This window comes from Amblyomma americanum, chromosome 11 (genome assembly GCF_052857255.1).
Source record: "Amblyomma americanum isolate KBUSLIRL-KWMA chromosome 11, ASM5285725v1, whole genome shotgun sequence".
NCBI classification, from domain to species: Eukaryota; Metazoa; Arthropoda; class Arachnida; order Ixodida; family Ixodidae; genus Amblyomma; species Amblyomma americanum.
Window position 1 is genome coordinate 123,706,491 of NC_135507.1, and position 25,702 is coordinate 123,732,192.

The following is a 25,702-nucleotide window of genomic DNA, read 5'->3' on the forward strand; positions in this document are numbered from 1 at the left end:
TGGTCCTGCGACTTCCATTCCACCGCTGGTGCCTTGGTAGTTGCTTTGGCACACCTCTCTATGAAGGGGGTCACTGTTTGTACCCTTGATGCTGCACTTTGGACAACGTTTAGACAAAACCTCCACATCCAGCACTTTCCCAGAGTCTACACTGGTCGCAGAGACTATGCCGTTATTGGAAGTATGGCCTCGCTTCTGCCAGCTTCCATCAAGAGCAACTGCGATGTCTTTATCGCCCTCATTCAGCTGCACAGCTTCGTCAGCTGCCCTTTTCATCGACTCCTGAGCAGCAGCTTCGATGTGACCTAGAAGCTCTTGATTGTATTTCGCAAACTTTGTCGGCGGCTTAGGAAGGTTTAGCATAGCACAGATTATATTTCCTGCAGCCATTCCCTTACCAATGGACCTCAAGGCATACACTAACCTGAGGTTGGCTTCATAGAGGCCAGAAGTAGTTTTCTTCGACGTCTCAAATCGTTGTGCGGCACTACACACTTCACAGTTCAAACTGTAAACGCTTGCAACACCTACCCGTTTTGTCACAATTTCGATGAGCTCAAAACTTCCACCGCACTCTCTGCACACACAAATCTGTGTAATTGCGGCACAAATGCCGTCCATGTCCATTAAGGCATATTGGCTGCTGCTCTGTAGCACATCCTCTTCCTGGAAGCACAGAGAAAATCTTGAAAGCTTCGATGTCGAGGAGCTGGCGCGTTCGGCGTTCGGGATCTCATTCGGTCGTGGACATCCTTTTGCTTTTTCACGATGAGCGTAGCGGTTGCCGTGAAATTCACGCCTGACGAAGGCCTTCTTTGCCCTGGGCATCTCAACTTATCAGCAGCAACCAACACCGGCACAATTTACAATACTGATCGAAAGGGATAGCACACGGACGCAGCTGCATGAAGGTTGCAGAAACGTGGAAAAAACGTGCAAAGTGTCTCAGGATTGTCTTGGCTAAAAAAGAGGAGCTGTACAATAGTTGCCAGACAATTTTTCATATGCAGCTGATTTTAGACAAGTTTTGAAATCAGATGGTGGACTTTTTGGTTGACAAAATTGACGTTAATCCTGAAAGGGGGCGTGGCCGCTCACTATTTGGTTTAGGAAAAAGCGTTTTTCAGCCGTAAATATGGCTTTCTGAGGAAAGTGCGATCATGGAACATGTGTAGAAAGAATTGAACTTCTAAAATTCCAAAAGAAAAAAAAGCGATTTTTTTCTAATTTTACCTTACCCTGTGCCCTTAACATTGTTGGTGGAGGAGCCGGGAGTACGATTGCGCCATGAAGATTGAAGTAGTCAGACCGGCACAGAGTCACAGAAGGATGGCTAGCGCTCCTTTCGTAGTCATGGTGTCACCCTGATACCCCGGAATGTTTGGAATTGAAGACACGGATGTTGATGACTCGCTGTGCTCATACGTGCCAGTCATCATCTATAACATATGGGACCCTACTCTGATGCCGGCGAATGTCATCTTTTACCTTACCGGCACTGCCAGGGTGTAATATGAAACACATGAGAATGAGCTCATGAGCCGGGACACCTGTGTGAAAAAACTACGCATATTATTTGCAAGACCTGATGCATTGAAGGTAACCTCGAAACAACAGCTTTCGTCGCGCGCCCAGTCCGCCACAGAGGGCTACATACCCATATTCTGGATGTCCTGGAGCTTCGCCACAAAGTGGACGTTGCTTTGACTCAATCAGACAATGTGGGCTGCAGTGGCATTGTGGATAATGCTTTTCATTTGCTTGTCTGCAAGGACTGCATTATCATTGACACCATCAAGGAGTGCCATCGCTTCGAGCAAATTGAAAGCTGCTGTATTCCGCACCTTTTTTCTCGGCTTCCTAACACAGTAACAACCTCTTCCTCTTAAGACCAGCAGCTACCACCGCGTCAACTCTTTGAAATGCCTGCCTTCGCAGACGCAGTCGCAAGGACTGTGTGACTTCAATTAGAGGCCTTTGTGCCTATCCCAGTCATGTGCCTCTGCCTATCTTGTTGCTCATCCAGGCATTTGTGTAGCAAAAAGTTGCCAACTGGAACCTCAATCCGGCAGTGTGAGCTCTTGGTTGCCCAGCTGGCACTGAGGTCCCAACCACCAGTATCCACCCCCACTGTTCCTCCGGAATCCCGCAGACAACCGACCAAACCGCTTTCACTACTCTCATATAGGCTACATTGCTCGGCACTGCTGCAGCCCCTAGTCGCATCCTTACGGCAACTTCACTAGTCGCTCTCCATGCTTTTCACCTCCCAACAGTGCCTTCACCTCTAGCTCCCGCCCAGACTTTTTCTGCCGCTTCTCATCACGAGCTCCACCACAGACCTCAGAGGCATGCTTCTCGCCGATTTTCCCTCTTGTTGTCACTTCTAGGCTGTTGCTCTCAATCCACACAGTCGCCTCATCTCGCTCCGATCTGGAAAACTAGCTGGTGCAGCCCCCAGAGGTGACGCTGCATATATGCTTTCATCGCCACTAGCATGCATGAGTCCGTGATGAGCTCCAACTTTCACCCCTGCCATCGCAATGTCCTTATTTCTGCGACATCTTGTCTGTGCATTGCGGATACTGGCATTCTTGTTGCTGATGGCCAATGCAGCGCTCGTGTTGCTACTGCTGGCCACGGCACCCCAGCTCGTTTGGCCGTTTGACACATGTGCGCCCATGATCTGATTATCGGTTTAGATTTCTTGTCGGAACATTCACTTCTCATTGGCTGCTTATAGGAGGACCATCTTGAGGTCTCATTCTTCGATAACTGCCTTGTGGGTTTTCCATTTCTATTATTCTCTGAAGATAATGTTTTCCTGCCATCTCAAACTGCATCCTTTGTTGCCCTGTACCCATTGCGGCCGGTCCCTGATGGTGACTATATGGTTGCACCTATTCTCGATACACTGCTCATCTGCAACGTTGCGCTGCCTCTTACGTTTGCCCCTTACATTTGCTGCTGTCAAGGCCAACACACTGTTCCTACCAGTTCTGAATTTCAGCTTCTGCCCTTTAGTACTTCCATCCAGAATCTGTGTGACCATGCTTTCTCGCCTTGTTGCCAAGTCGCTGCATTAGATGCTACCCTGGTTCGCGGCCCCGATGCCACCCGCCAGCCTTTCCCTTTCTCAACAGACGTGTTCACTACCATGTAAGCCACTGACCCCTCACCTGCCTAATCTGCCCAGCTTTTCACACTTTTCTCGTCTTTTTTGGACATTTTTACTCTGCATAAAGCTGCCCTCGGTCAAGCTGTCACACATCACACAGGAACTGTTGGTTCTCCTCTTGACTGCTGGCACTCCTACCGTATGTCCCACCCCAAGCGCCAGGTTTTCTTAAACAAGGTAGTAAAAATGCTTGCCAAGAACATTATTGAGCCTTCCCGCAGCCCTCGGGACTAACCAATCATCCTCTAAGAAAATAGGGCTCTTGGCAGTTCTGCATGGATTACCGACACCTCAATAAGATTAACCAAAAAAGATGTCTCGCCATTGCCACGAATCAATGACACCCTTGATTGTCTCTATGGTGCCAAAATTTTCTCCTCCACTGGCCTGTGCTCTGGCGGTAGGCAAATCACCATGGATGAACAAGACCGTGAGAAGACGGCATTTGTTGTGCCTGCTGGGCTGTATGAATTTAAGGTTATACCTTTCGGCTTATGCAATGCCCCTGCCACCATCGAACACATGATAGGCACAAATAGCCCCACCTAGCGCCTTAGCAGCACTCTTACCGTTATGCTCGCAATATACATTTCACAGGATCTTCGGGTCGGGGATATTGCTTTCACTTACGTTACATTTGCAAAGAACTTTTCCCTTCATTGCACTATGGTTGTTCCCTAGTCTATCTTTTGTACGGCTAAGAGCCCCCGTTACCTGTGGGCACTGCTTCCTACCTTTACTGCTCTACTTTCTGAATATGCCCATGACGTGATCTCCTGTTCCGACCAAGCCCACCATCTAGCATGCTCCCGACTACTCGCCTCACAGAAAACACAGCAGAACTATCACAATCGCCTTCATCACATGGTTTCTTTCATCCCTAGCGGCCTTGTCCTGCTTTGGTCACAATCTCGCTGCATCAGGCTCTCTGTGCGGTGCTAGGTCACTGCCGTCACCTATGAGATCACTCCGGCCTTCTTAGAGACTACCTTCCACCTACCTCAACCTGATATTGCGCACCTCTTGTGCCTCAAACCCTACCAATCGCTGTGCCCTGATGTGCCCCAATCTGACTAAACTGCGACTATGTTTCGTGCCCGGAGGGCCATGCTGCGGATAATCAGTGACATCAAAGTGACCAAAGTGTTTCAGTGGCCCAAGTTCCTGCTCTCAGTGCTCTCTGCTTTTGTGCTCAGTGCGGGTTCTTTGTTCATTGCCTGTGCACCATGTCCAAATCATCACTGCATCTTTCGTCACGTACAGTGTTTACTGTTGTAAGTCAACTTGAATGTAAGTCTACCTCCCCGCCGCGAAATATAATGTCCGAAAAAAAGGACGTTCCACAATGAAAATTTATTATCCAGAAGCTCCCCACTTGTGCCGTTGTCCTCACTGGTGGTGCTGTTGTCATCACTGCTGCGGCCCACAACACATCCGTCATTGAGTGAAATTTCTCACTTTGCAAACAACTGCATCATGACATCACGTTGAACAGCCGCCCATACTGAGAGTATCCACCCTCACAAAGCCACCCGAGAGGCTGTATTCACGCACCCTGTTGGAGTAAGTTCCCTGCCTTCCCAAAAGCGTCCAGATTTTGTCCCACGGAAATCTCTTCGCTTGGCATCACTGTCGAAAATTTTGCGCCACTGCCGTCGCCACTGGGTGGTGAAGTTTTTGTTTCCTCAGCAAAAATAATGCGCGGCCGGCAGTGAATAAACACCGAATGCTTTTTGGACCGGAGATTTTATGATGATTGACGAAGCACGTGGCTAGCACTCAAGTCAAAGGTGCCAACACCAAGAACTGAAGAACAAACCTAACGCTTGAAAAACGCGTATTCAGGACAGAGCTAAAATGATGGACTCCGAGAGCACAGCACAGGCATTGAATCATTAACAACCTGTGGATTTCTGGCAAAAAAATTGCAGGCATTATGAGTTTGAGCCGACCAACGGTGCTACACATCTGCTTGGTAGGGGAGGCGCCTAGTTACAATGCGAAATCTAAAACCTTCCACTTTCTAGGGAAGGTAAAAATTGTTTAGCAAGCGATATATTACTTTGTCCGGAACGAGTTGGGATATGTCATGGCATTCTGCATTACGTGTTTAGAAAGAAATATTTTCTTGTATTTTTCCTGTTTTTTTTTTCTTAATTCCAGTGCAGTGTACACATGTTCTATTGAGCTCTACTTGTGGGTTTTTCATCAAGGTAATAAATTCAGTTACCTTTTTACTTCACCTCCTGTCTGTATTTCTTCGTCCCCATCTGAAGTGGAAATCTCATTATAGAATGATATTTATGCTATTCAGATATATGTAATATGGGCAGCTTTGCCAGTCCAAAAATGATGCTTAGTCTGTGAAGGATATTGTAGCAAAGTGTTCCAGATAAGACCAGCTGGAGCCCTATAACGTGCATCAAAATTGCAGGGCAAACGGTTGCTTTTGGATTCTGCCTCTATAAAAATGCTGCTACCATATCTGGACTCCATCCCACGATCTTAAGCTTTTCTTCTACATGACATACACGGGCAAAATTAAGCGCTGAAGATAGTATTTACGCAAGAAAACTGCACATATGAACTAGCCTGCACTCTTTCTACCTTCTTTCGATCCATCGTTTCTTTCCGGGAAGTATTTACTCATGAAAGATATGACTGCAATCAATGATTTGCAAACTGACCCGCACATGTCCATCGCAAATGCACCCTTGCGTTAATTTTTAATCTGTGACCTGGTTTGACTCCACTGCACAGCAAATTTAGCGAATTATAGGCAAATATTTGGGGGACTAAACTTTTCATGTATTTTTGTCACGTTAATATAAAAATTTGCAGTGTAGACCATGGCAAAGTGGAAACTCACAGATCCGTTTGGTGTTAATTTATTCTCGCCATGTCACTATAGGCAATGATGAAGACAAAACGTCATTTTCTCCATCCATATGTTTCCTATCCTGTACTTTGAAATTTTAATGAAAGTATGTATAAATGCGACGACGATGCCTTCATTTTACCTTTTGTGCTTTCCAATGCGACCGTGATCCGTCGATGCGCCTTACCATTTGTTACATTGTATGAGTGACTGTGAAGGAAACTTTCTATGCAGAATTTGCCATATCGAAAGCCACCATCAGCACATATTGGTCGACTGAGTACAAATGTGTAGGACCAGCTAGTTTACAGTACATTGGCATTCATACTAGAAAATACATATGTTACGTCATGAGACGCCATTGTGCATCTTATAACCCGTTCAGCACTTCAGAAAGAATCAAATTATGATAAATAAAATTACCGTCTGGGTGACGCAGTAGAGCCTTCCAAAATGTTAACAAAATACAACTTCACTGCAAACTACTCTACAGAGAAGTGACCTGAACATTTCTTTGTGAGATGCATATTTATTGTTTTTTCCTCACAATTATTTGTTGCAGACAACTTGCTTTATGAACAGTTTTACTGAGGAAACTATTGTACATATTAGCAAGCCACAAATGTTTATAATATTTATTTTGTATACAGTATAAACAGTTCATTGTTTCGTTGCTGTCTTTATAACTTTTCCTTTATTTTTTTTGTTCACATCTATGCCATTGCTTCGCAATGACATTACCTTGATATGTCATTGCCAGCCTTATTCTAATATTCTTGATGGTTTGAAGCACACTGCACATTGCAAATCTAGAAACTCACTGAAACACCCAGGTTAGGAAAGTAAATACTTAGGTATAATATATTGTTTGGCGCCAGCAGCTCTCGAGAAAGATGGCTAGCTGTCTTGCGATCTATGACAGTGTAGCGGCACTACATTTCCATCATAAGTGTTCGCCGTCTCGGCTTGCAGCACGCGCTGACTCCGGCTGCGCGGTGCCACGCGCTAAGGAAAATAAGAGCAGTTTCACACCTCTTTCTTAGCTTGTTTTCTTCAACCGCGTCGCACTCGTCTAATTTGTAGGGGACTCTGCAGTCTCCGCCACCCTAAACTATATATGGACGGACCCTCCAGCACACCTGTCACAGTGGTTCTCTTGGATAAATTTTAACACATAATATGATTCACATTTTGGTTTTCTATACTGTGAACACCACTGTGTACATTCTGAATATAAGGTGTGAACTAGCCTCTAAGAACATTAATTGTCATGCAATTGAGTGCTGCAAACTGAGCTGTTCATTCTGCACTTTTGCCATGCCTAGTATGCTTATTTCTTTTGTAAAAATCTACTTAAGCTGATTAGCATCTGCCGCGCAGTGTTTCTAAGCACCTCATGCTATTACGGAAACAATGAATAACTGCGCAAAAAGGAAGGGACAAGGGAGAAGAATCATGCATAAAAGAACGTGAAGTTATCGAAGCCTTGGTAATCGCGAAATTGGGGCCTGACAAATGTGTTAGCGAGGCTTCCATTCACCTGTACCGCAAGGAGTTGGAGTTTCTTGGTTTGACGTGATGATTATGGCTTTTGTCTTTGCGGTTGGTGCGCATGCGCTTTGTTGTTGAAAGAAGGAGGCCATGGTGCAATAAACCAGTTGTTAGTCTGCGCTTGTCTCGTGTGATTCTTCTCTCTTGTCCCGTCCTTTTTGCGCAGTTATTCATTGTTTCCATAATGTCGTACCAACTAGCCCCTCACCGCACTCTTTTAGGTTACACCTCATGCTGTAGTGAATGTAGGAGTAATCATCTGCGCCACACCAAGTGGCATCCTATCCATTTCTGTTCGTCTGCTGTTTTAGTTCAGTTGCTGGGCTATCATTGCGGCCTCTTTAACTCACAGATTTTGTCAGCTCTGATTGCTCATTAAAATTCTGTGTACTGGAGTGCACGTCTTGTTGACAATTACAAAAGACTAAAAAATCGCAGTTGAATTGAGATCATGCTTCATATTTCTGAAGTATTACTCTGTTCATTGACTTAATGGCTTACCGTGTCAGCTGTTGACGAAGATATGACCGTTATCTAACATCTTTGCGGAGAGTTAGTGCATGATCCTGCAAACGGCAGGGATTTTGAAAATAGCATGCAAAATGAATTCGTTGCTCCATACAAAGCAGTGCACAGTTAACAAAATTTGCACGTTAGCGTTTTAGCGAGGAGCTTGCTACAAAACTGGTTTTTCAGTCAATCTAACATAATACTAAATGCCTTCTGCCATAGCGCTCTTTGGCCACAGATGCCCCCTTGCACCATAAATTCACTGTCATCATCATTATCGTTATCGCGATTTTGGTTTTTAGGAGTGTGAGCTCTTACTACTTACGTTTGTCAAATACGCGTCTTCCTGCAATGAAGGTCAAATTCACCAAGACGGCTACCACGCGACCACACTATCTAACATACCAACAGTGGGCGCGGAGCGCTTCAAGTGATACCTAAACTGGATATGTTATAGCATCTGTGCCAGCATAGCGGCCATCGAAGTGCAACCCCCCCACGGGACCACCATTTCCTTAAAATTTGGGGAACATCCTTTTGACGCAGAATGGTAAGTGATGTCAAATGACTTGTCATGTTCCCGAGGACAAAATTACTAATTGAGATGAAGCCGAAAATATGTGTGGGATTCGCAACGACGACCTTTCCACCCTGAAACCGTGCATTCCGAGGACCTTCAGACAGCCATTACGGCTGAACCGTTTTTCGCTAGGGGTTCCGGATGGCATCAAGCGATTTCTTGTGGTGTGATGCACACGTTTTTAGCTGATATAACGAGGAAATATACCAGATATAGCGAAGGCGGCTGTAAATAGCAACAGTAGCGCAAAATCTGAAGCAAATGGCGCTGCTTACGTCTCTTAGAAGGGATGTTTCCGGAAAAGGAACTTTGGCGGACGTTTGAATTTGGTCTTTTCCACGTTTGCGGACCATACCGACGTAAACACTTGAAGCTCCCGAAGCTAACGCTCTTCAGTCGAACGCCGAGGCAGTGTTGTAGGAGAGTATTTTTCTTGTGTCCTATCAAAAAGGGGGAATTGTCCCAGAAGCTGATGTGGCACTTCGATGAACGCTATGTTACTATTGAGCAAATTAGCGAGCTCAATTACCGCATAGCCCGTCTCACGGCAAGCGGACGTCGTTCTGCACGAACTGAAGTGACTCACATCGCGCGGCTGAAGCCCTACCATTCGCGCGGTGCTTTTTACTCGGCCTGAGGGCTTTAGCTGCGTACGGGAAAGCGTGACCCCGATCTTGTGACCCAATGACGATGGGAAAGTGCGACCCCGATGAAAAGTGCGACCCCGATTAAAGGTGTGACCCTAATGAAAATGCGATGCCGACCACGCAGAAGACAGAGTGAGGTAGAGGCCTCTCGTGCTCGGAAAGCGCACCCAAGTGGCTTTTGTCGGCCGTTCTGATCTGAATAAGTCCCTGCCCTTAACAATATTATCATTATTCCGCATTATTCGCCGTGTGTCAGCGGCTTCAATCAAACTCTGGATTCCGCAATGAATTATTCAATCTGGAAACGCAGCGCTGGCAGACAAGGACACAAAGAGGGCGCGCGCACACACACACACACACACTGTCCTTGCATGCCTGCCAGCGCTGCGATTCCATGATGCTCGACAGCTGCCAACTAGCCCAGCAACATACCCTGCATAAATTATTCAGTGCCGTGTTTGTCGAAACCAGCAGAATATAGTGTCCAAAATTACCGCTCTCGCAACACGGACACCCCATATGACGCTGGCGAGCTGAGGCAATTCTTCAACAGAAATGTATACGTCGTATTGTGGCCGAATGCCATAGTCCTAATCTGTCGTGATAACTGAGCTGCAAATTTCCTGCAAACCTTCTACGCAAAAAAAAAGAGTCCGTGGGGGGTTTCAGTTCCGACTTAATAAAACCATTATTTACATGCCATTAGATGCGTGTGCGATCGTCATTCGCTTATTCTAACATTTTAGCCATCTACGTGTTTTCTTCTAATCCTGAAGTTTCCACATGACAGAACTATATACATGAAATAGAAAATGAGAGCGGCTGTACTCTGACATAATGTGTCCGCCGAAGATACATATTTTGTTATCGGCAACTCGCTGCCTTGCCATATATTTGGATCCAAGCACCGTCAAGCCAATTAACGATTCAATTTCGTCTCGCTTCTCCTATTTCTTTTGAAACAAGGCAGAAAATTGAGCGACTAGGTACACGTTCATAGTGGAAAATTCTAGCGCTACAAGAACAACGACACAGAGGGGGACACAGCACTACTGACAGCTGAAAAGTTTTTATTCAAAGGCAGCAATATATACGAAAAAAAAACAACACAAACCCCAAAAAGTCCGGCGCCACGTACTTAAGTTTAGGCGGGAAAACGTTACCACGTGATCCTGATTCGATTTTCTAGAAACTCTACCTTTCTAGTGGGAAGAGTGATCGACGTGTCACTAACAAATCAAAGCCCCGTTTTTGCTATAAGGAAAGTCTCCACTATATCTCGCGTCACAAGATCGTGGGGACGAAACTGCACTTTGGTTTTTTTAGTGATGAACACCCGCGGCAGCTGTGACAATGGCGCACCATATTGTTCGAAGTGTCACTCTTGTCAAGACAGTTCGCATGCTTCATGAGCCGTGCATTCAAAGACCGTCCACTATGCCTGAGGTACACCTTACCACATGACATGGGAACTTGGTGCGCAATACCGACCTTACAAGCAACATATGTTGGCACGTGCCCAATACTACACCCCCTCTTCCTTTGGCTGCTCACGCTTCGACTTCTTTTCAATCAGGGGGCATAATTGCGATAACTTTTTCGGGACTGAAAACATGACTCGAACACCATACCTGCCTGTCACATCCTTAATCCCGTCCGATACACGGTGGACTTACAGTATCACAATGACACTGCAGCGCTCGTTCGTATTCCCGGTTTCGTCGTTCCACTTCACCCATCACCGAACCTGGTCGCTTGCTCTGCTGATCACGTGATATAAGTACCCGCTTTGTTTTAGTCTTTGCAGCCTGATAGTCAACGCTCTACTTGATGAGGCGATGTCACTACTTCGATGCAGCCGACTTTAGGCACGATGCAGCGATAGCTGTTCTTGATGAGCTTTGAGGGCGCTGACGGAAAATTAAGCGAACATTTTGCTTAACGTGGACGGAACACCTAGCAGCGGTGTTCCGGTTTGATTATTAACCGCAAATCCAGGAACTGCGGTTCGCCTTGTTTTGAAATACAGTGGGTGAGATTCAATCCGAGCAACCTATCCTTAAAGAACTTAACTATGTCAGTCGAACTACGAACGAAATTCTCACAGTCGTTGGCAATGATGAGGTATTCATCTACGCAGTGGAAGGCCTTAAGAAATAGGCCGTCCGAATTCCGAGCTATGCAGTTGTCAATCAGTCCCAAGAATATACTTCTAAGAGCAGGAGCTACTCTAGACCCTAAGCACACGCCTACTCGCTGCGCAAGGAATTGATTTTTCTAGCCAATCGCCATAGACATCAAATAAAATCACAGGAGCTCATGAAACTCCTCAAGAGAAATACCGCATTTATCAATAAATGCTTTTTCATCATTACCTTCAGTTATGCACGACCTGACGCACCTTATTATTTCGTTGGCGGCATCAAACAGTCCAATTTTTCACATTAATACCGACGAAATGACCATGCAGGGGGGGTTTGTCCTTATGGTACTTAATTGACGAAAAATTCAGAGTTGTTGAAGCTGATCAGGTCGTCAATCTTTGAGGAACCCAAATTGCTCCGCAAATACCTTGAAACTGCGTCCTGCCAAGAGTTCGAACAATCTGGTGCGTCATTGTCACAACTGCCACGGGTGTTCTCCACTTTTCAAGAAAACCAGAGCACTGTTCCGTCTCCGCGATCGAGTGACGCGACAGATAGTGGAGGCCTTCCTTATAGCAAAAACGGGGCTTTCATGTGTCAATGAGACGTTGATCAGCCTTTAGAGTAGAGTGTTCCTAGATAATAGAATCAATATCGTGTGGCAAAGTTTTCCCGCCTAAACCTAAGAACGTGGCGCGGAACTTGCTGGGGTTTGTGTGGGTTTCTGTGTATATATTGTTGCCTCTGAGTAAAATATTCCAGTTGCAAGAAGCGCTGCGTCGCACTGCGTCATATTTCTTTTGGAAATAGAAATAAACTTCAAATTAGAGAAACGTACAAGAAAGCAAAATCCTCGCTGTAATGTTCATGGGAGATCTTCGCACGTCATCATGATATTAGGGCAGTATCTCATCATTATATTGAAACCTGATGAATCACACTTAAGGATAGACTTCGCGAGAAGAAAATGAATAAGCCGACTTATATTATGTGGCGTGATTCTCATTAGGGAGCAAGCGAACCGTGTACATAAAGGAGCAGTTCTCACAATATTTTAGAGCCGTAGCAAGTTATGTTCAGAATATGAGGGGTGCTGTGCTTTTACTTATTTTTCTGACGGTTTTCTTCATTCTGTTTGGGTAGGTATGGTAGTTTAACTCCTGCAACAGTGAGGAAGATTCTACGATTTATCTCTAAGAAGAAATATTTCACTTATATTGTGCTCCATATGGTTGGTAGTGCTTATAGAAAACAGCAGGAAATTGTCTTTTATCAAAACAAACTTTGCGCAGTACTTTGGGACAACGTCCTGCATTGAAAACAAATTTATTAGTTACAACAGAGCATTCCGTAGTACTTCTCGGTGCCTTTACATAGATACAGAACTAGTTCAGCCAAGATAAGAGGCCGCTTTGAAATACTATAGAAAACTATGACGAAAGGAGATGAGGGCGAAGTATTTTTTTTCGAATCCGTGACATGGCTGATGACCTTTTGACAGGATAAGACGGATACCTTGACTATTTTTCTTCCAGAGGCAACCATCTTGTATCTGTGCCACCTGCTGTAAAGGAGAACGTATGTCCAGCAAGAGTAAGCATCATTTGTAATTTTTCAATCGGCCACACCTGTTAATGAGGCCTTAATGTGAAAGCAACTCTGCACGAGATAAAACGTGCTAACTGGTTCTTGTGGTGCTGGACCTTCAGGGTGACTTAGCGCACAAGATATATAAATAAAATAAATATTGCCATGACTGCGATTCGAATCCTCTGGGCGCAAACAGATCACCTTCGCTGGCCACTGCGCGAGTGCAGAAGGCTATCACCGCAGCCCATCACACCTCGTGTTAAACTGCAACCCACCCTTGCACTGTGTATTGCACGTCGTATTCTTCATCAATTGATACTATACACTGAAACTAATATTCGCGCTTTGTGGTATTTGGCTGTGCTGAGAGATAAATGCGTGCTGCATGCGTCGGTGTTGACAACATTGCGGCACGCGGCACTAGAGCCTTGGGCGCCGGCGTACATCAGGTAAATTGGCATTCGCGATGACAAAGCTGAAGAGGGCCATAACTGACTCCATGGGTAAGCGGAGACCTCTATCGCGCTTTCATATACGTCGCGGTGGTGTTGAATAGCACACAACTGTGCATTCGTGCAATATTTTCTGATTAGCAATGCTAAACCAGAAGTTTAGTTTTTTGGAGGAAAATGTACAGCGCAAACAGACGGGACTAAAGGAGCGGACAGACACAGGCGCTGTACCTTTTCCTGCGAAATGTACCGACTAGCCCAGACTAATACGCTTTTGCAACACATTTCTAGTTTTTTGGTTTGGTTTGGTTTATGAGGGTGCATGTTGCTTATGTTGCTTTTTTTAAAATACAAGAAATTAACTTTCTGTTTAAGCGTGTGCTACGTACATTTGATGTATTTTTATGCTTTTTAGTGTTTTTACAGTTTTAATTTCAGTTAATTTTCAACGTTTGCTGTCTGTACAAGATGTATGGTATATGTTTGCAAGTTTTGTTTCAAATTACACCTTGTCTGCCGTTCCTGCTCGATAGGGCAAAAGCCCCTGTCAGGCTGCGCTTTTGGCTCCTGCTTTATTGAGCGTGTGTTACCTGTCCGATAAAGCAATGAATAAACTTCAAACCTCAAAAACACCCCAAAGCGACTCAGCCTATGGGGGACGCCACAGTGAAGGGCTCCGGAAATTTCGATCACCTGGAGTCTTTAAGGTACACTGATATCGCACAGCGCATAGGCACCTAGAATTTTGCCTTCATCAAAATGCGAGCGCCGCGGCCATGGTTCGAACCCGGGCCTTTCGGGCCAGCAGCCGAGCGCCATGGCCACTGAGCCACCGCTGTTTTTTCTCTCCTTTATTGCACTGTGCTACCGCTGTGGCACAATTTCTTTTCAACAAGCGTTTCTTTTAGAAACTAATTGGGCACTTAATTACATTTTGTGCTGGCAATGCGATAGCATTAAAGTTTGCAATTACCTCGGACTTCTCCTTCGTCGTCACTGATGCTCGCCAAAGAAGTTTAACCTGAGCAGGCGCACTTAACTGTAATTGTTGTGATAGCTCAGTACTCCACACACCACCATCTTAGCCAGAGTTATACCTTACAGTACTAAAAAAGTACGAACTGTAAACTCTTTGCATGCGCATTTCTTAAGTGTTGCCTGCTTGCCTTGTCCTACGTCGAAAACAAAAAAAGCCACACTGGTTCGACAGCTAAGTATCGATAGCACTATGAACTTGCGAGGCGCTGCGGCGTTTTCTAAACAACTTGTTCTCGGAGGGCGTTGAATTGGAACTGATGTTGAAATATTTACGCTTCAACTCATTTTTTCTCGTCTTTCTAGACAAGCTTCATCTGGTCATACTGCGCTTGACAATACATGTCTGAGTCTTTATATGTTAAATAATCGAGAAAAATCTTCATACGTGTGTGTATATTTAGACCTCCCTATGTCACCAAAACAACATGAATTGTTGAAAAAACTCAGAAATTCTTGCACGCCTCCCACTCTAACGCTCCTGTAATCGCCGACTTATTTTTCCCAAGAACAAATTTATGACCAATTATTTATTTTTCTTGATATCGAAAGCTACGTATTTCGGCGATGAAAGCACAGATGCACAGTCCGTTATTCAAAATATTCCACAGCGCCCGAAAGCAAATAAAACAATGCAGCATAAAGTGCTTCCTAGGCACGCCATATAATATCGTGACGTCGAATTTTATTTCCTTTTTTCGGGAAGCAAACATTTGCACAAAATTCTTCTGCCATTCTGTCGAGGAGGGCTTTCGAATGTAGCCCACATCACTGGCCTCGTCATAATTGCGCTAAACACTTCGGAAAATATTTAATAGTTTGAGCACAATAGTAGGGGCCTAGTTGCTTGGGGTTAATCGTAGTGTTGAAGGTTTTCAGAGCTGTGCTTGATTCTGTCTAGACTTACGCCTTACTTTATGGCAAAATTATCTATTATATCTATTGTCTTATAGCTCTGTAATACAGTAGGCGCTGATGCGAAAACGGTGTTATAGCACACAGTTGCCACAGCACGCATGTGATTATTTTCTTAATTTAAAATGAACCAACAAAATATGTCTACGCTATGTTTCCTCCAAGTGAACTTACCGCATAGCCTAAGCAACAAAAAGGAGATAATTGTCAAGGCAATTCAAACATTAATAATTTAGAAATGAAGATTTCTTGAGACCATATAAACAGAGCTAATAGCTTGAATCATTGTCACTCTCTGCTGCATTGTCGCGTCGAACAGAGGGAATAAAAGGAGCGTAAAATATCACATTCATGTCATTCACGACGAGGACTCTTTAAATTATTCTTGTGGACGTGCCTACCTTCACCAAAAGTTGATCCACTTTTTGCCGCATAAATTTACTTTTTTCAGCAGAACGGATGGCCTTATCTGTGACGGCAATAAAGACAGTAAAGTTCATAATTCGTCAACACATTTCAGTGAGGTTTCAAGCAATGAATGGTGGTTGCTTTGGCTGTGTACACGGATCTGTCCGAATAAACACAGACGTTCACAGCGCAGCACAAAAATTCACTTCCCTTCTAGCAAGTTGCTGAAAAACTTTGGCTCACATTGCGCGGCATGGCCTTTCGCCAGTATCGTCTTTTTTTCTCTCCGAAATACCCCAGTGGCATAAACAACTTAACCAATGAAATTTCTTCACGGTTTTATTGCGGGTATTTGGGCCTAGCTTTGGCCGCTTTTGTGGCCCTTCGTTCAAAAAAGCATTTATTCTCTCGACTGACTGAGTCTGCAAATATGAGTGGTCTCGCCTGCAGAAACATCACAAGCGCATGACAAATTGCTCGCATTGAAAACGTCTTTTATTTCTCTCGAGCTTGAAGCTGCGATTGCGACCGTTAATTTGCTGCAGCCCGTTGGAACGATTGCTTCAACTTCTGCAGGCGTTAGAACAGAATTTCAGGCGCACGAGGTGACCAAGTCTAGAGTAACGCCTTTGATTTGCTCAGTATTGTTCAGTTATTTCGGGAGCGAATATTTTTGCTACCGTACAGAGGAAGTTTTTCCGCATTAATAGATTCGATTCATTGGTTACGGCCACCTACTACGTTTTTTGAGCTTAATATAGGGGGTTTAGTTAAAGCGTGGCAAGGAAAGCATATCACAAAGAAAACGGCGCGAAATACGGTGTGAACAGAGAAACATACATGGCAGAGCCTGCGTCAACTTGCTGCTGAATTTTATTTCGCGTCATACCTGCCTTTTTGTGAGCCGACACGGCGCAACATCTGTGCAAAAAGGCAGGTTTCACGCGAAAAAAAAAATTCACTGGTAAGTTGGTGCTGGTACTGTCATGCATATTTCGCTTTTGTCGCCGTATTTCGCGCCGTTTTCCTCCTGAATCTTGAAACAACCAGTCCAAACTAGAGTTCTTCTTGTAAGAATATCAGTTCGCAGTAAATCTTAATTGTTTATCTTATTGCAGATAATGTAGTTAAGTGCTCTGCCTTCACCTTGGGTGCCAATTAAATTTCCCTAATGTTGATTGTGTAAATATGAATAACTGCTCGCCCATAGAACAAATAAAAAACAGTCCCGGTAAGGTAACCTTATGCATAGAAGTTTGCAAAATTTTTTCCGCACAATTGATGTCCCCCGAAAATATAAAAAGATACTTCTGGCCATTACTTTTACACCCAAAACTTGAGTTAAGAGCAAAGGAATGTTTATATAAAAGGGATGTATATAGCACAAAAAAGATGTCCGCGCGATGAATTTTCCTGTGTAAATATTTATTAGTGTTTATCAGAAACCGAAACACTCGATCGACATGTTTTCAAATTCACATAACACTTAGCGCACCTGTTAGGTGTTATAGCTTAAAGGCAATTACTTCTGATTAAAAAAAAACAATCTTTTTTACAACAGGTTGGTAAGGCTTTCTGAAAGCAGCGAAACCCGCTCTAGCCTACGAATAATAATAATAACCAGCCATAATTACTGAGATCAGTAAAAATGTACTATTCTTCACACTTAGTTGCAGTGTAGAGCAGTACTTGTGCAACAATATCGTCGTCCAGGTGCTAGAAGATTGTCACAGGGCTAAAAAAGAAATTTCGCATACTGCCTGTTTCCAAGTGCGCTACAATGCAATGGGCATGCTTCTTACTTTTTTTGCCTGCGCCACTTTTCCACACCCTTCTAGTGCGCGCATGGATCTTGGGGAACGCGATGCCATTACGGCTGCAGATGCCGTCGTCGCAAAGGCCACATCTTCCGCCGTCCTATTTGCGTCACCGAACGTATCAATCTTCCAAGTGGATGGGAATGAGAAGGTTGCTTGCACGACACAGGGAATAAAGAAATCAACGGTAATTCATATATTTGCTTTTCTGGAAGACAAAACAGTTTAAAAACATTGCTTCGACGGCAGCGTCGGCCACGGGAAAACGCAACGACCGAACATGATGCGCACGCTTAATAAATAATTTAATTTGTCTTGAAATTACAGAATTCTTAGGCATGCAATCATGCAATGCTTTCTATTTCACGTACCATTCAGATGGAACACATGGCAACTGGCATTATCTTTCTTTATGAAACATTATCACTGCTAACAGCATTTGCGAGAACGCTTTTCTCAACTTGTTTATGTAAGTAAAGCAATAGCACCGCGTACCACAAACACAGTAGGCTTGCAGAAAGCTTTAGAACAGCAATTGGCTAATCATGCATACAAAAACGACCAATATTTAAGCGGGCGTACATGTAATTAGTTTGTGATGAAATAGGACTCTATGCCGTTTTTTATATAGGACATCTGCCTTGTATAATACTTTCCCTTTGAGCAATCCTTTCCTCATCCTTTTATTGCCACACTATTAATCTCCTTCAGGAATGTGATATATTTTCCTGCATTGCAATGGAGGACGAGAATTTTGGAAATCATGCAAATATGTAGCTTTTTTTAGAGCGAAAACTACTTCACGACGAAAGCTGCATAAGCTGTTTCAGCGCTAAAGGCCGACTTTGAATTGACCTTGTGAATATAACTAAATAAATAAACAAATAAATAAATATATAATATAAATACTGCTGCGGCTGGATTTGCAACCCGCGGCTCCTCGAACAGATCAGATTCCAAGGCCACTGCACGAGGGCACAATTCGATCGCCGCAATAGGGAAGCGCGCCTAAAGTTTGCTCCCACTTAACCTGCACTGCCTCTCTTTTGGTGGTCATTTCGGAACTTTTAGAGAGATGCTTCACTCCTCGCATGCAGAGCTGAAGGTCAAATCTGCTCCTGAAATGACCTCTGACGGGAGGCGCGCCGCCTCTACACTGTGCGCTTCGCAGTCACGTCCGCCGCTGTGCCGACCGCCGCTCCTAGGGTTCGCTCTAGCCAGTTGTGTCACGTGGTTTGCCCAGTGACCCGCTCTTGCTAAACAGGCTTTACAGCGCCGCATCGTGGGGGCTGCCATCTTTGATCACGTGAGCACGCCACCATTACACACCTCCTGACTGCTCGGCGCACGCCTCTTGTGACGGCTGCTGCGCCTGATGGCTCAGTTCCAACAGGCAATGTATCGGCTGATACGTTTGTAGAGGAGGCGGCAGACGGCACTAAGGTTTGGCCAAAGCTTCGAAGGACATGTGAGAGCCCTAATGTGATCATTTGAGGGGTGAAAACGTGATCGGGCTTCATGTCGCGGAGAGCCGTTCAGCTCTCCTTCTTCGAGCCAAGGGATGGATCGCCTGGATGCTTGTTTTTGCATCCGCTGAAGGCTTTGCTGAATTTTTTAATGATTATTGACTAAAACGGCAGGACTTAATTCTCCTGCGGCAGCGCAGGTCTTTGTCGTGTTGTGTGCCTGCATGCTGACACCGCTCTAAAACGCTCCCATGCCCAGCGTACGCATTCGTTCACAACCTGTTAGCGCTGCTTAGGAAACCTAAAATATTTTCTGCTTGTTTGTTAAACACAGGAAGGCGACAAAATTAAAAAAACACACAAATTTTAACTGTTACGGTAACAGTATCATGCATAAAGCAGTGATCACGAGCTGGCGTGGAATCGTTTCGAAGGAATCCGCGATATTAATGCTATAACGTGCGCATGGAAACGCGTTAATACTAAACGACATTCACAATTATGTCAGCCTCACATATAAATTTGTGGTACGCTCTACGCTTGATATGCATACATGAAAATGCTCGAGGTCTCGTTGATGGTGAGTAATCAGCTTCCATCTGAGCGCTGGCCTGAGGAGTCACTTCTAGTGACTGTCTCGCATGAACCGCGAGGAACAGACAACCACCTTGCACAACAGCCGTTACACAAATGCTTTGTTCCGAATATAGTGCACGAAAACCGCTCTACATGGAGCGAAGCTCTAGAGTAGCACCAAGACGACATGTAACACACGGACTGACGGTAAGCGTTGTCCGCTCGCGCGGCTGTGCACTGCGTAACCTGCAGTACCGGTATGTAGGAGCGCAAGTCGTCCGTCTTTTCCGTACCTAATTCGTCTTTGGGCGCTCGTGTTACTAATGGCCGCACACCTTAACTTAGGAGAAATGGGGTCTCGCTTCACACGCGGATGCAACTGTAGAGCATCTGAAAGCACGAAGTGACGGTTTCGGTGGCGGAACAGCTTGTTCACGCGGTTATGTTATGCACTTACCCTCGAAGATTTTCCAAGATCGTAACCTTTTTTTCTATAAGGGCTTTCTAGCGCTGGAGAACATGTTTGTTGCTTTGGCCTGTTCGGAAAGGGTGCATGCAGAACGGGCGCTGCAGGGCAGTACGTCCTTGTACAGTTAGGTTCCGTGATGATTGCAAACGATCGCATCTCGCACCTTCAACTTTCCGTCGCAATTCTTGCAATCCACAGAACAGCACGTATTTTCTCTGCCTTCCCACATCTTCGCAGAAAGAAGACATTCGGCAGCCGCCCGCGATATTTCCACTGCTGCGTCGATGCGTACACGCTGGCGACTGACGAGGCCTGTAATGGCGCCGTGTTCCTAGCGCGCCTGTGGCGCCATCTCGCCTGAAACAAAAGAACGGTGCGCTGTAAACGATCTATATAAAAGGGCAGCGCTGGCCGCCTAGATAACGCGAGACGGATAGCGCGGAGGGCTCCTGCTCCTGGTCATACGGGACTGGAACTCAAAGAGCCCGTGCCGACTTGACGCTCCGCCGCGGCTAGACGAGCAAGGAGCGCTTCCTTTCTCTGTCCTTCTTTCTCCTCGCTCGACCCCATATCCTCTAACATCTCTAACTGCAAATGGCAGCTCAGGTGGCTCAATATAGATCCATTTGGCAGGCCCGTGCAACGACAACCACAAGAATAGCCTAGACAACGCAGACATATGGAGCCAAAACCGGTCGCCGCGACGAGTTCTTCGACAAAGCATTGTAGGCGCCGGGCTGCTTATAACGATCCCTATGACAGACAGCGGCACGAAGTCGCAGTCGCTAAACCGAGCTTCCGCTTCGTATAACCTGGCTCAGCTGAGTTGAGCTACAGCAATTTCTGTACGGCACGTCGCCAGTGGAGAGCTTTGAGTTAGCAACGTCTAAGCTGGTAGTATGGCGGGGTTCATATTTGAACAGCGCAATAAAACAACGGGACACAACGAAGAAAGGACACCACAAGCGCTGACTCGCAACTAGATTTTTAATTCACGTCCAAGCATCTTAAATACTAAGAACGCCAAACACAAACAAGAGGGAAAAACCAAAAGAAAAACGACACAAAGCAGCTAATCATGCCCACAAAGGTGACAATCAGCACGAGCGGGAGACTACACATCTTGGCCGAATAAAAACATCATCTCTTTATCAGTTAGTGTGACAGAAGGATCACTAATGCAGCTATCAGGTTCCAAGCGGATGTGAAAAGCCTCCAATATTTCCCGCGTTAGGCTGTCATTATGTTTTCCTAGGATGACGGTGTTAGACAGCAGAGGGGTGCAAGTACCTTCTCTCCAGTGGCGGGCAAGGTTACAATAAGACCCATTACCTCGGGTTCTGTGGTGCTCACTAAGACGAGCGTTGATGCAACGTCCTGTCTGGCCAATATAACTCAACCCGCAAGTGCACGGAATCCTGTAGACAACCCCCACATTACAGGGCACAAAAGGGCTCTTATGGTTGGTCTGACAACCCCCAGTATTTTTCTTCGCGGTTGTTGCCTTAGCCTTCTCTTCCACCTGCCTGCAAACACCTCTAAGTTTTTTAGGCGCTGAAAAGACCACATCAACATCGTATCTCGCCGCAACATTCTTCAAACCATGTCCCACACCATGCCTGTAAGGCACCACCACAAACTTCTTTTTTTCCCCTTTTGGCTTATCCCCGCTCTTGATCCATCTAAGAAGCTTATCGCATTCCCTGGAAATCACATGAGAAGGGTAACCGCTAGATTTTAATCGGCCAACTTAACGCAAAATACTTTCATTGATATTTTCAAGACATGACTTGTTCATGGCAGGTTTCAGGCTAGAAAAAACAATGCCATTTTTTACCAGTTTTGTGTGGCTTGGTTGGTAATTTAGAAAAGGCTTGGTAGAGCGAGGGAAATATTCCCAACACACATGACGCTCTTCCAACAACAGTGTTAAGTCCAGAAATTGAAGTACATCTTCTTTAGGAAGTTCAGTCGTGAAAGTTAGTCCCATCGCGCATTCTCTGAAAACCTTCAGTGCATCTACCACGCTACGCGTCAAGTAACCCTTCTTAACAAAAACAATATAATCATCGACATAGCGAAAAATCCTCAGAACCAACCCGTCACATCTCCTGTCTATGGATCTGTCTACCCTGGCAAGGAAGATATTGGCTAACACAGGTGCTACTTTAGATCCTATGCACACTCCATCATTCTGCGCAAACGATTTCCCTTTCCATTCAATGACAGTTGAACGGAGGTGAAAAGACAGAGTCTCTAAGAAGCTCTCAAGGGACACACCACATCTGCAGATGCATTGAAACTGACTATCTTTGCCTGCCAACCGAGAAACTTGCCTTGTCAAAGAAAATATCCCGGTTGGCAGGCAAAGATAGTCAGTTTCAATGCATCTCGGAATGTGTCGAAGTTTTCGAAAGAACAAAAGAGAAACCACGGAATTACCACCGCATGAAAAAGCTCGTTGACTTTGCTGCATCTAGTGGTCTCAGGATAATGGTCGCCGACAAGGAAGGGTGCTTCGTCGTTCTCCCTGCTGGCACTTTTGAAGAAAAAGCGCATCAAGCCTTAACGAAGAACTTCAAGTCCGTAACTTTCAGAGCTAACAAAGTCAAGGCAAGTGCCCTTCGTCTTTTGGAAGAGAACAACTTGCAACGCCTCGCGGCTTCTGTTAAGAGCGCAAAAGGATCGCACCTTCAGGTTTTCTTTTCTGCAAAGACGCATAAGGACAATGTTCTCTTCAGATCTATCGTGTCTGAGCACGGCACTTGGCAGTCCTTCGTGTCTATCTATCTTCAAAAGCATTTGTCGTGTTTGATAATTGAGGATCCTTTTCACATGTCTAATTCCGGTGCTATGGTTGACTTCCTAAAATCCAATAACCCGGGAAGGTGTGATGCTTTCAGCATTGATGTGCAAGACCTATATTATTCTCTACCTCATGATGACCTCATGAAAAGTGTAAAACTGTGCATCGCTGATTACAACAATGAAACTGATTTTATTGCTAGATGTGTTGTGTCCCTTGAGAGCTTCTTAGAGATTCTGTCTTTTCACCTCCGTTCAACTGTCATTGAATGGAAAGGGAAATCGTTTGCGCAGAATGATGGAGTGTGCATAGGATCTAAAGTAGCACCTGTGTTAGCCAATATCTTCCTTGCCAGGGTAGACAGATCCATAGACAGGAGATGTGACGGGTTGGTTCTGAGGATTTTTCGGTATGTCGATGATTATATTGTTTTTGTTAAGAAGGGTTACTTGACGCGTAGCGTGGTAGATGTACTGAAGGTTTTCAGAGAATGCGCGATGGGACTAACTTTCACGACTGAACTTCCTAAAGAAGATGTACTTCAATTTCTGGACTTAAGACTGTTGTTGGAAGAGCGTCATGTGTGTTGGGAATACTCCCCTCGCTCTACCAAGTCTTTTTTTAATTACCAATCAGGCCACACAAAACTGGCAAAAAATGGCATTGTTTTTTCTAGCCTGAAATCTGCCATGAACAAGTCATGTCTTGAAAGAATCAACGAAAGCATTTTGCGTCAAGTTGGCCGATTAAAATCTAGCGGTTACCCTTCTCATGTGATTTCCAGGGAATGCGATAAGCTTCTTAGATGGATCAAGAGCGGGGATAAGCCAAAACAAGAAAAAAAGAAGTTTGTGGTGGTGCCTTAAACGCATGGTGTGGGACATGGTTTGAAGAATGTTGCGGCGAGATACGATGTTGATGTGGTCTTTTCAGTGCCTAAAAAACTTAGACGTGTTTGCAGGCAGGTGGAAGAGAAGGCTAAGGCAACAACCGCGAAGAAAAATACTGGGGGTTGTCAGACCAACCATAAGAGCCCTTTTGAGCCCTGTAATGTGGGGGTTGTCTACAGGATTCCGTGCACTTGCGGGTTGAGTTATATTGGCCAGACAGGACGTTGCATCAACGCTCGTCTTAGTGAGCACCACAGAACCCGAGGTAATGGGTCTTATTGTAACCTTGCCCGCCACTGGAGAGAAGGTACTTGCACCCCTCTGCTGTCTAACACCGTCATCCTAGGAAAACATAATGACAGCCTAACGCGGGAAATATTGGAGGCTTTTCACATCCGCTTGGAACCTGATAGCTGCATTAGTGATCCTTCTGTCACACTAACTGATAAAGAGATGATGTTTTTATTCGGCCAAGATGTGTAGTCTCGCGCTCGTGCTGATTGTCACCTTTGTGGGCATGATTAGCTGCTTTGTGTCGTTTTTCTTTTGGTTTTTCCCTCTTGTTTGTGTTTGGCGTTCTTGGTATTTAAGATGCTTGGACGTGAATTAAAAATCTAGTTGCGAGTCAGCGCTTGTGGTGTCCTTTCTTCGTTGTGTCCCGTTGTTTTATTGCGCTGTTCAAATATGAATCAATACCAACTCGCCCAGTTCGCAGCTTTAATGTATGGCGGGGTAAAATGAGACATGGGGCAAAATGAGACAAATCTCGTGTAGCGACATTTAGAGTAAAATCTTTTAGATTGAGTAGGTTTCTTAAACAACCATTAGGTGTAGCTAAGTGTCCACGGCCTTAAAAAGGGTGGAAATCTTGCCTTGCCCACTTCCTGAAAAAATTCTGGAGCGACTTTCGTGGAGTGGTGTCCCGCCAAGAAAGTGTGAAATTCTGACGTGCCATTTATTTGGACCTGTGCAAGAACGTAGCCGTGAACTACTGCGACAAGGTACGTATTTGTGTTGTTAACTGCATCTCCTTGGTTAGCTGTGGAAACAATTACAGTGCCCTATGTGGGAATCTTCAGAACTATAAAATTGATTGAGTAGGAGCTTATGAAAGGAGCAAAACGCGACAGTTCGTCGCTCGAAGCAAGCAATTGCAGTCTCTGCTCGCGCAAAGTGCATTCTTTAGCTCTCGGATTTTTTTGTCTCGGTTTCTAGATTGGCCCGCACGTACAAACAAAAGACGGCGGCGGCTACATAGAGCGAGGCCAATATGAAGAAGGCTCTAGAAAGCATGCGCCAGCGAAAACATTGTATTCGCGCTGCACCCAAAGCCTTCTCTGTGACTAAGGGTGCTCTTCAACGGCGAGCAAAACTACTGGAGACGCATGGTCCGTACGAGCTTTGCAAGAAGCAGCTTGGATCAAGCACACAAGCTATAGCCACCTGACTAGTCAAGTCCCCCCCCCCCCACCCCCCCCCCCCCCCCCCCCCCGCCCGTTTCTCAAAGCCTTCAAAGCAGCCTACCACAACGCATGCCTAGAGTGGCTGGTAAGCAACATTTGGAGTCGCATCACGATGGAGAATGTAGGTGAGCTGGTAAGCAAAGCCTTTGAGCGATCAGGAAACATCAGGGACATAACCAATAGATTGCGGAAGTGTGGTGTTTGGCTATTTTCTCTTGCGCCACTGGATGATCCTGTTTTCGACGAAGCGCCTTTGGCAAGTACTGCGGGACATCAGACTGGCGGTCAACGCCAAGAATCCCGTGCTAACTGCTCCCCGCCTAATTC

General features: G+C 45.2%; 1 long non-coding RNA gene across 1 annotated transcript in view; it reads left to right on the plus strand.

Moving 5' to 3' along the window:
* The first annotated feature begins 19,716 nt into the window (after positions 1-19,716).
* The window catches only part of LOC144110696 (uncharacterized), a 66,214-nt gene continuing 60,228 nt past the window's right edge, over positions 19,717-25,702 (plus strand). The window contains exon 1 of the long non-coding RNA XR_013309906.1: positions 19,717-19,751. This is a non-coding gene — a long non-coding RNA (uncharacterized LOC144110696). The remainder of the gene's footprint in view (positions 19,752-25,702) is intronic.